Source organism: Periplaneta americana, chromosome 16 (genome assembly GCF_040183065.1).
Source record: "Periplaneta americana isolate PAMFEO1 chromosome 16, P.americana_PAMFEO1_priV1, whole genome shotgun sequence".
NCBI classification, from domain to species: Eukaryota; Metazoa; Arthropoda; class Insecta; order Blattodea; family Blattidae; genus Periplaneta; species Periplaneta americana.
This window is the reverse complement of record NC_091132.1, coordinates 100,930,331-100,941,411: the sequence shown is the minus strand read 5'-3', so window position 1 is coordinate 100,941,411 and position 11,081 is coordinate 100,930,331.

Genomic DNA, 11,081 nt, shown 5'->3' with positions numbered 1-11,081 from the left:
TAATATGGAATGGTAGGATTGTAAATATTCTTTTTTTCCTTATCCACTTCTGCTGGCTGTTCCTCATTCGTTTCGAAATGCACGGTGGGATCAATTATGAATCCAGATCTTGTAGATTCCTTGAAAGCTATTATATCTATGCACCGTGTACTGCGAGTGACAGAGAGACCATGTACTTCTTCAAAGGTGTTATAATCGGCATCTTTAAGGGCAGTGGCTATAATTGATCGTGCTTGGTGGTGTCTAGCGTTTTGCAGACCTTCGCCGTGCTCTTTGATGGTCTGCCAACTCCATTGTGATAGGAGTAAATATCATTACCATTCGGTTTTCACAGTTTTGTAGAAGTTTTCCAACCAGTCCCATGAAAGATGAACATTTTTTTAATATTGGAAATTTTATTGTGGTAATCTATGATCATTCGATGGATGTGATGCATCCAAACTGCTGGAATAGATGCCTTTAACCATGCTTCTTTCACTTTCTTCGCAACAGCTTAGAAATTTTACTTTCGTTGGTTCTTCACTTCCTTCTGCTTTCAAATTTAGACGTGTATAGAATAATATCTCTTCATGTCTAAATATGTTGGCACAACTCTCGAACTCAAGTCTCTTGCTATATCAAATAATGCTTCAAGTCTAATATTTGTTTTCTTTCTCACTATAACACATGCTTTGTTATATTATATTTTATCTAAAATAACACTGAGAACAAAACCTTCCCTAATCTGCAACTGTCTTTTGAATGAACTGTACTATGAGCAACTCCAACCCACATCATTCAGCATGGTGCCATTCTATCGCGCTCCACGTAACCCCTACTTTTGCCAAAGACCATCAATTTTCATGGAAAGAATTCCACAACTGTAGAATATCGAACTGAACAAAATCAAACTGCAAAACACCGATTTTTAGAGTTATACAGTACAATTACTGGAAACGTACATTTTTGCAGTGCTTTTAAATATTTGAAAGGGTGCTCCTCGGTGAAAGTTATTGGATCTGCTTAAAATTGTTTGTGCATTTATATAAGATCAGTATGCAACTTTTAGATGTGGCACATTTTGAAATTAGGGGAAAAAAATGTTCAATACAGTCTAGTACAGTAAAATCCCTCGTAATCGGCACCCAAATAACTGGCAATACCAAAACATGGCACTTTTGGCTAAGTCAAAAAGAAAATCATTCATGCGAAAGGGAAGAGTTGGACGAAAATTTGAGCAGTTTTCGTGGATCGCACATGTCGCATATTGCGTTTGCTCTTTACATTATTCACACGTGAAAACATAGACAGAAAACCCCATTATGTCCTTGGAGTAGATGGGTTGCATCAGCAAGTTGCTGCTTGGGCCTTGCAAACAATGTGCAGAGACAGTATCTTTAAATTTACCACTTAAACTCGCCCGTTTTGAGGGGGTGTTGGATGTGTCTAAATAGGAAAGTGTGAAATTCTCTGTTCCTACAATGTGTAAAAGTTTCATTCGTGTGACAAATAGCATCATGGCTACTACCGCTAAGCACAGAGGAATGTTCTTACACTGAAGCAAAAGCTTGAATTGCTCGAGAAAATAGAGAGAGGAGTTAGTAAATCCAAATTAATGGAGAATATAAAGTTGGAAGTTTAACTTTATACGATATAATGAACAAGGCAGTCAATTCCGACGATTCATAAGTAATCTACAAAAGTTGCGGAAAATCGGAAAACTGTACATCAGTCCCACTGTGTAGAATTAGATCGTGTTCTGTATGAATGGTTTGCAATTAAAAGATCTAAGGGAAAATGTGCATTTCTGGGTTGATGCTACAAGAAAATGCCAAGGAAATGAAACTGCAAGGTGAGTTTGGATATACAGTTGGGTGACTTAACAGATTCAAAGAGAGACATGTAGTCCAAAAACTAGACGTGTCCGGTGAACGAAGGAGTGCCAACGAAGTGTCGCGGATCAGTTTATTAATCAGATCCAGAAAAATGTGTCTGAGAGTAATGTTAGTGTGGAACAAATATATAACGCAGATGAGATTGATTTATTACGAAGGTGACTTCCTACATCAACACTAGAATGTGCAATGGAAACCTCGCCTAAAGGCTTCAAATAAAACAAAGATCGTTCAGTGAATATTCGAACCGAAAATTAATGTATTTTTGTGTTAAGTGATGTGTTTTAATAAAGAAAATCCACACAGTTTTATGTTATTTAGTTATGATCAAGTGACTGAGAAATAAGCTTCATAAGGCTGCAGTTTCAACAAGTTGGCATTATAAAATACGAACAGGTAATTTGTCAAAATACTTATTCAATTATCTGGCAAAATCTCATATCCGGAACTTGTCTGGTCCCAGTGGTGCTGGTTAAGAGGGATCCTACTGTATATCGATGGTTAAGAAATTATACTAAAATCTGTAAATTTGCAGGTGAATCAAAAAACTGTTTTAAAAATCAATTTTTCCCAAACTAAGTTAGACAACATTTTTATATATGTTTCTACTTTGTGAGATCCTCTACTTGAGGACAAAATATTACTTAACTGTCCAATTTTGTGAACATAATAGTAATGTAGTTAATCTAAATAATAAATAATAGTATAGTTAAATTAAATTACCATTTTTGTAGATGCGGGGTATCACTCCTTAGCCATCGATATTTATATAGAGTGTCAGGGATATACAGAAAATATGTTGATAATCGTTTAAGAAAAATTACATGTAAAACAACGCCCTATTTACTTTTCTCCTCGCTCTAATAGTTTTTTCCATATATGTGTCACGTATTTTATGGTTGATGTTTTACGAATGATCGTATTATGAAACGTCAGTCAGTTTAAACTATCCACACGTCTTTGATCACATGTACTGCAGTATAAACATACTGAGTCAGTTAAGGGTCATTAATCTTGCAGAAACTCATCCACCAACATTTGACGTAATGGAAGGATTCAATGATGCTGAATTAGATATTCATTTAATGCACGGAACAGCAAGAGAATCTGCAAGTGTGGCAGAGGAGCTCTATTGGCTATGATTTCCAGATCATGGGATTCAAAATAATTAATGTTCATTTTGTTGTGCATCAATGTCTTAGAGATCAAGGATCGTGTACCGTAACATTGTTTCCTTTCCCAGGCCTAATGTTTCACAACTTTACCAAAAAAAAAAAAAATTCTACACTAGTTAAGAAAATATTAACTTTTGTTACGAAATGAGAGATTATTTATTTTCTATGTTTCTTTTATTTTAATAACAACAATTTTTAATGTGAATTCTTTTCATTTCTTTCCTGACAGTTTAGAAGTGAATGCTACATTGCTTATAAAGTCTTTTTATTTTGATAATTTAGATAACATTAGTTTCAATGCTTTGTTTTATTGCAGTCTATCATCCTTATGAGAATAAAACGTAGGCTGTATTCGAACATACCGTATTTACCCGCATAAAAAACGCACTTTTTTTTTTTCGATTTTTATAACAAAAAACTAGGGTGTGTCCTTCATGCAAGGAAAAAATTTTAGTGAAAAAAAAAAAACGTATTAAAGGTGTGCCAGCTCGAATGCTAAAATAATCGATAAAATAGGTAACGATATATGGGCCACGTCTAATTTATATATTGATTGCTCGCACTTAAGATGATCAATAGTTAGCAGCAGTTGTATAACTTGTAACATTGAATACAGCGACAATAAGACAAGACAATTTATTGTTATTATTAACACTAGCCTTACCTCATTCACTGTCAGGTTCAGCATCCCTGCTATCATTTGTCACAGATTCACATTCTTCTATGCGTCTATTACGCGGGGAATTTGTAATTTTAACGCGAAAAACTGGAGTGCGTCCATTATATGGGAGCATCCATTATGCGAGGGCATGCATTACGCGGGTAAATACGGTATTATAGTACAAAATGTAATCCCACGTGTTAATGTAAAAAGGTATCGTAAAACGTGTTTGTGTTTGGATAAACGTTACATTATTTAGTACTTGTTAACAGTATAAAGACCTTCATGCTAAGCCTGGTTGATAGACGACACTCACAAGCGTGAACCTCCATGTAAGCGGCATTCATAAGGGAAACAAATTGCCTGGGAAGTATTAACGAACCTAAAAACGTGATATTTTTTCAGGTCTAAAGTAGCTTCGAAAATTGAGAAATTCTTTACATAATGTGGTTCAGTGTACTATACCCGATTACCTCTAAAAACATCTGCACGTATATCCCTAACACTCTGGCCCAGTTTCTTCAACCTTTGTTAAATTATAACAGTGTGTTATTCCATTTTAACTGTAAACTTAACAGTTGAAGCATTTCTTCAGGCTGTTAAAACCTATGTTAATTCAACTGCCCAATTTCATGCAGTTAAATCATTTAACTCTCTGTTAGCATAGAAGTATCCAATATGGCTGGTGCATTAGATGCTGAACTTATATATTTGGATTATTTAGAAAATGATATCCATGAATACATAAACAGAGGGGATGATTTGTGTAATTTGACAGACCAGAAGTTCATACAAAGGTATAGGCTATTTTCTGCCAAGCCTCACTTTTCGCTTTCAACTTAGATCCATTTGTTTATTTATTCTCATTAATTGGTTTATACTGCGAAATAATTTCCAGCAGAAGGTTTCTTTCGAACGAAGAGAAATTAGTCCCACGATTTCTTTTTGTTCCAGTGTTTTCCATTTCATAACAGCAATACCAATACACCGCTCCATGCTATTGTGATACAGACAAGGAAAGAAGCAAAAATTAAACCTGAGAGAATAGAAAGACTTCTATCCTCTCTGAATCAAACAACGGAAACAGGCGAGAATCGCAATTGTCAGAGTTCAGAAAACAGAAGTGAGCCTATACTTGTTTATAGGTTATGGTTAAACTCTAGAATCTCTGCTCCTAACAGAGAGTTAACAAACAGAATGTTAAAATGTGAAATGTAAAGTTGAAGAAACGCAATATTTTTAACAGCAATTCATACTTTTAACTTACAGTTAATTAACGCTATGTTAGGTGCATTTTAACAAAGGTTGAAGAAACCAGGCCTCTGTGTTTTATATATATATAGTCCACACCTGTGGAGTAACGGTCAGCGCGTCTGGCAGCGAAACCAGGTGGCCCGGGTTCGAATCCTGGTCGGGGCAAGTTACCTGGTTGAGGTTTTTTCCGGGGTTTTCCCTCAACCCAATACGAGTAAATGCTGGGTAACTTTTGGTGCTGGACCCCGGACTCATTTCACCGGCATTATCACCTTCATTTCATTCAGATGCTAAATAACCTTGATGTTGATAAAGCGTCGTAAAATAACCCAATAAAAAAATATATGAGTATATATACACAACGATAGGTATAAGTTTTTTAACTGAAACATTGACAGTACTTTAAAGCTGTTAGAAAGACGTAAAGTGTGTAAACTTTTAAGTAACACTATGCGTCAGGAAAAAATAATGTCCTAGTCATGTCCTCCATACATCGTGATTTCGTGTCCAGCAGCCCAACATTTAACAACAGGGTTATTGAACATTTAGCAAACCAAAAGAAATTCGGGATGGAGTTGTCTACCTGTGTCGTAAATATGGTAAGTTTTTCATCAATTGCTGTAACCTTAGCCAATAGTATATTTAATTTCGGATTGTATAATGTGTTTAAGAGTAGTCTACCTACAATTTTTGTTAAGGTTGATAATTTCTCATCCAACATTTTGCAAGTTGCAGAACCATAAAATAATTTGTCCAGTAGTCGCAACTGCTGTGTGTACAGTACATGTACAGAGTTTTATGGTAAATACAAAACGTTATTACTGTTGAGACTGAATAAAGTCAAAACTATTATTCTGTAAGAGGCTGTCTGTATGTTGGAAGCAATGCAGAAATAAAGTTATATTCCATTACAATCATTTCTTCATTTGAACCAGGACCTACACTCTGATGGTACACATCCCTTCATTATCATCATTTATTGAGCATGATAGTGTTTCCTCAAAGCCATTAACTACAAGGCACTCCATTTTGTTCAGACACACACAGTATGTTCAGGTGATATTTGAATACAAAACAATATCGTTGTGTCTTCCACTGAGTTACCAACTCAAAGCAGGGAACATGATATTAATTCTCGACACAATTTTGTTGTTCCCAAAATGTTTAGAAGTACATAACATATAGTACCGGTAGTTGATACTCCTATCACTATTAATAAGATAATAAACTCCCATTCCCAATCGTGAAATGGCTTTGGCTTTAGATCCAGCACAGAGGCTATATTAACAAATTTATTTCTTCTTAATGACAGAAGTATAGTAGGCCTATATTATTATTAGTGTCTCTTTTAAATACCGGTTAACACACAAAATGTATAATCTCTGTGCATGTCTCATGAAAATGTTCGCCATTTCACAACTATATCTGTTCATTTCTGAGCTGGCAACTCCACAAATACTACAGACCAAATGGAGAAGTATTACACTGTTACTGTAAACACACCTTGCCAATGGCCACAGTTCTACATTAGCTATTGATTTACTCCCCACTGCTTTAACAAATATTGAACTTATAATTAGGCTCAGAAAAGGCAAATTTACAAAAATTGCCTCAATCATCCCTTATTATTTGATGAAAATTCCAAAACAGAGACTAGCACAATTTTGTGAACATGTAACACATGTTGCTGTAAATTAAACCGACTGGGAAGACACTTTGTATGCCCAATGTTAAACATACAATTACAACATAGTCTATCATTTGCATTACCGGTACCGGTATTTCATTACAAATGATAAGGTGTGTTCAGATGCCATAGTATCTTCATGCAAATGTCTGTGTAAGACCAATTCTTTAATTAGTATTGATATTTATGTTTAGATATATGAACCAGTATTTCTATTTGTAGATCATAACATTACTTAATTGGTATTCTTCAGCGAAGGAGGTGATAGAATAATAATATCAATAACAATAATACTATAATAATAATAATAATAATAATAATAATAATAATAATAATAATAATAATAATAGTAATAATAATAATAATAATAATAATAATAATAATAATAATAGCTATTATAGTTATGAAGAATAAAGGAGAGGAAGAGGGGCACGAAAAGAAGGTAGGATAAATTAAGAATGAGGAGGAAGACAACAGTGATTTTAGTTATTTTTGTGGTAGTGGTGATGATAATGTAACGAAATGGTAACACAATACTGGCCAATGTGCTAATGAAAGTTAACACAGAAAGGAAGCATTTAAATGTACAGCAGCTGGCCAGCCTTTTCCAGCATGCTGTTGTGCATAGACCTACTTATAATTTTAAACTGTTCAAAATGACGAGCTTTTAAATTAATAATATTCATGATGATGATGATGATGATGATGATGATAATAATAATAATAATAATGATGATGATGATGTTGTTGATGATGATGATAATAATAATAATAATAATAATAATAATAATAATAATAATAATAATAATAATGATTTATTGTGTCAAGCCTCAAAAGCACAACTGGCTCTGAAGTTTACAGTTTATTACTTATATTTCCCTTAAAAGGAAAATATTTAAGAAAAACAGACTTGTTTATCTTTTCTCATTAAATACAGAGAAATATTAGTGTGATCTTAGCATAATTTAATGAATAGAATCTATTGAATGATCACATTCACAATGCGTGGTCACACAAGATCACGTTATATGACTAAGCAACAAGCAACTGTATTCAGGTACACAAATCAACTTTGTTCGAACAATTTTATAATAAAGTATTATTTTAACCCACTCAGATCACAAATAGTATACTGGTTCTGATTTTTTATCAAAGCGTATTCAAATGCCACCTATACAGATGTGTCTACATTATCAAGGGTCAGGAGGAAATACGGGCAGCCTACAGTGGCTTATGTACAGTCCTTTCACCAATTATTAACACATCATTCTACATGTGAGATATTAAAGAAGTTCACAAGATTCCTTACAAAGTAAAACAGACCTCGAGGTGCTACTTATTCACTGTCTTGTTGTTTTAATTACACAGAATGCAAAATAAAATGGATTTACTCTTGTGTAAAAAGTACTGGACAAGAATTTCACAGTAAAACAATAGGAGGCCTCGAAGCCTCTATTTTCACAAAATTTAAACAGTATTCTAAGTTATACAAATCCGGCTTTCAGGTATAGCTCCCTGTAAAGCTGGCTTGAATAATTTCAAGGGAAAAATTGTTCCAGGGCCGGGTATCGAATCTGGGACCTTTGGCTGAGCACGTCCTGGGTTCGATACCCGGCCCTGGAACAATTTTTCCCTTGAAATTATTCAAGTCAGGTTTACAGGGAGCTATACTTGAAAGGCAAATTTGTATATTACACGTTTACTGTTAGTTAACAGAAAACCACAAATTTAAGTCACACAGAAAGTGTTTACTCAATGCTGGGCTCTGATGTTAACCCACTTGAGGTACCGTATATGGTTATAAGGAGAATAATTGAGCTGGGGTCTGGTATAGTTCCTGGGTAGCTTAGTCGGTAGAGCGTTGGCGCACTCAGCCAAAGGTCCCGGGTTCGATACCCAGCCCTTGAACAATTCTTTCCTTAAAATTATTCAATATCCTAAATTGTTTACTGTGTGATTTTATACATGAAACCAAGACTGTCTCCGATACTCAGACCTTAATGTAGGTATCGATTGTGGCCAAAATGGCGCCCTTAGCCGTCCAAGCATGATTACCACGTGGTTTTGTTAAGATGTTTTCTTGTGTTAATTATGTCGTGAAATGGGCCGTTCGTGTTGTGTACCGTGTTGTAAGTCTAATAGTGGATCTGTCACTCATATTTCAGCGTTTAAGTTGCCGAAAAATGGAACTTTACTATGCGACAAATGGTTTAGGTGCATAATTGTAACCAGGGGCGGTCCGTCCATAAGGGCATAAGGGCACATGCCCTACGGTACCCTAACATTCTTGAGTAAAAAGAGGTTTATATTTTACCACGATTTATTAAATAAATAACAGTCTGCTAATATTCGGTTCAAATCCATCACTTACACTACGTATTTGTACAAGTTTCACTGTTGCACGGATTTGTGTAACTAAAGAAATGAGCAGACTGCGCATGTGCAGGTACAAAAATTCTTAGGGCAGTCTGAGATTTTGCCCAGCTTTGCTAGTAATGGTGAGGCATGCACACTGTGTTTGCTGCTTGCCATTGGCCACTGTGATGCTTTTAGCGCTGGTAATTTAACCTGCATTGGGGCAAGAGCCTTGAACTGCCCATCAGCAGGGTAACCACTGGTAGTACGAAGAACATAATTCCCTCTTTACAAATACAGCTCAATAGCACGCCCTAGTAACCGTTGTGTTGGTAATAAATTTTAAAAGAAGCGGGAAGGCAGAAAGCAAACCGTGGTACCGCATTGTTCGTCTTGTTTTTTTGGTAGTGATATTTACACCGACAACGTTACGCGTGCAGTGAAAATGTGTTAGTCGTTTTAAATCCTACTGTTTGTTACGGAATACAGAAAATGAATACAGTCAATTATTTGATTAATAAACCATTCTCAACTCATCCCTTGAATGATAAACTTGTAATTAAAGATCTGGGTAGGCCGAATCCTGATATTAAATTAGAACAAAGTTATTTGGTTAATGGCAAGGTGGTGAAGAGGTCATTCAACTCGGAAATCTATTCGAAACATGACTGGCTGTGTGGTTGTGAGGTAAAAAATGCGCTATTTTGCTTTCCGTGTTTGTTGTTTGGAGGTGACATTTCATGGACTAAAACAGGTGTTACGGATCTGAAACATTTATCTGAAAAAATTAAAAAACATGTTGCGTCTTCAAACCACAAGAGTAATGTCATGGATTTGGCCGTACTGGGGATTCAGAATATTGCAAGTCGACTGAGTTCTGCTTACAGTCAGCAAATTGAACTTCACAACAAGAAAGTAAGAGAAAACAGGTATGTGTTGTCTCTGCTTATTAATTGTGTTCGATTCTGTGGTGCTTACGAACTTGCTCTGCGCGGACACGATGAGTCGGACACTTCAACTAATCCAGGGATTTTTTGTGGACTTGTCGATTTTAGTGCAGAATTGAACGAGTCGCTGAGAACCCATTTAGACAAAGCAACCGTATTTAAAGGAACCTCAAAAACAATCCAAAATGATTTGCTGGATTGTATGCTTCAGGTTTGTCACAAATATATTTCCGAAGAAATTAAAGCTGCCAACTTTGTGGCGGTTATAGCAGATGAGACATCTGATGTTTCAAATATTTTTCAGATGGTTCTGGTATATCGTTACATTGTAAATGATAATGTGGTAGAAAGATTCTGGCGTTTTCTGAACCCGTCCAATCATGATGCAGAGTTCCTCTCCGCCTGCATTTTGAAAGAAGTTAATGCTCAATTAAGAGACACTCCACATAAGTTAATTTCACAAAGCTACGATGGAGCTGCGGTTTTGAGTGGAAAAGAACGGGGTGTCCAAAGACGAGTAAGAGAGCATTATCCTCAAGCGTTTTATGTGCATTGTCATGCTCACCAACTTAATTTGGTCATGTCTCATGCGGCTACAATAAACCGTGGCGTGCGCATATTTTTTTCTAATCTGGAAGGAATAAGTACATTCTTTTCAAAATCACCACAGAGAACTAAGGTTCTGGATGATGTGGTTGGTCGACGTCTTCAAAGGGCAGCTCCTACGAGATGGAATTTTCACTCGCGGGCTGTTCTTACTGTTTATGAATACCATAAAGAGTTAATAGAATGCATGGATGAAATTCAATCGCGGAATGACATTAAGCAGCTTTCCACTATTTCACAAGCTAGTGGGTTGAAGTTCATTATGTCGGATGAAGAATTTAAATTCTGGCTTCATTTCTTTTATAGAATTATGCCACACGTTGACATTCTGTTCAACCAACTACAGAAGAGAGTAACAGTTCCTGTTCAAGTGAAAGAACACATAAACGTTTTTGTGAATCACATCACGATGACAAGGGACAATATAGAGAGATCTGCAGGGGTGAAAGAAGGAAATGGGGTGTCCAGAAAACGAAACCACGAAGAAATGTCCGGAAATAGGTTGCGTGAAGCAAGGGAGGT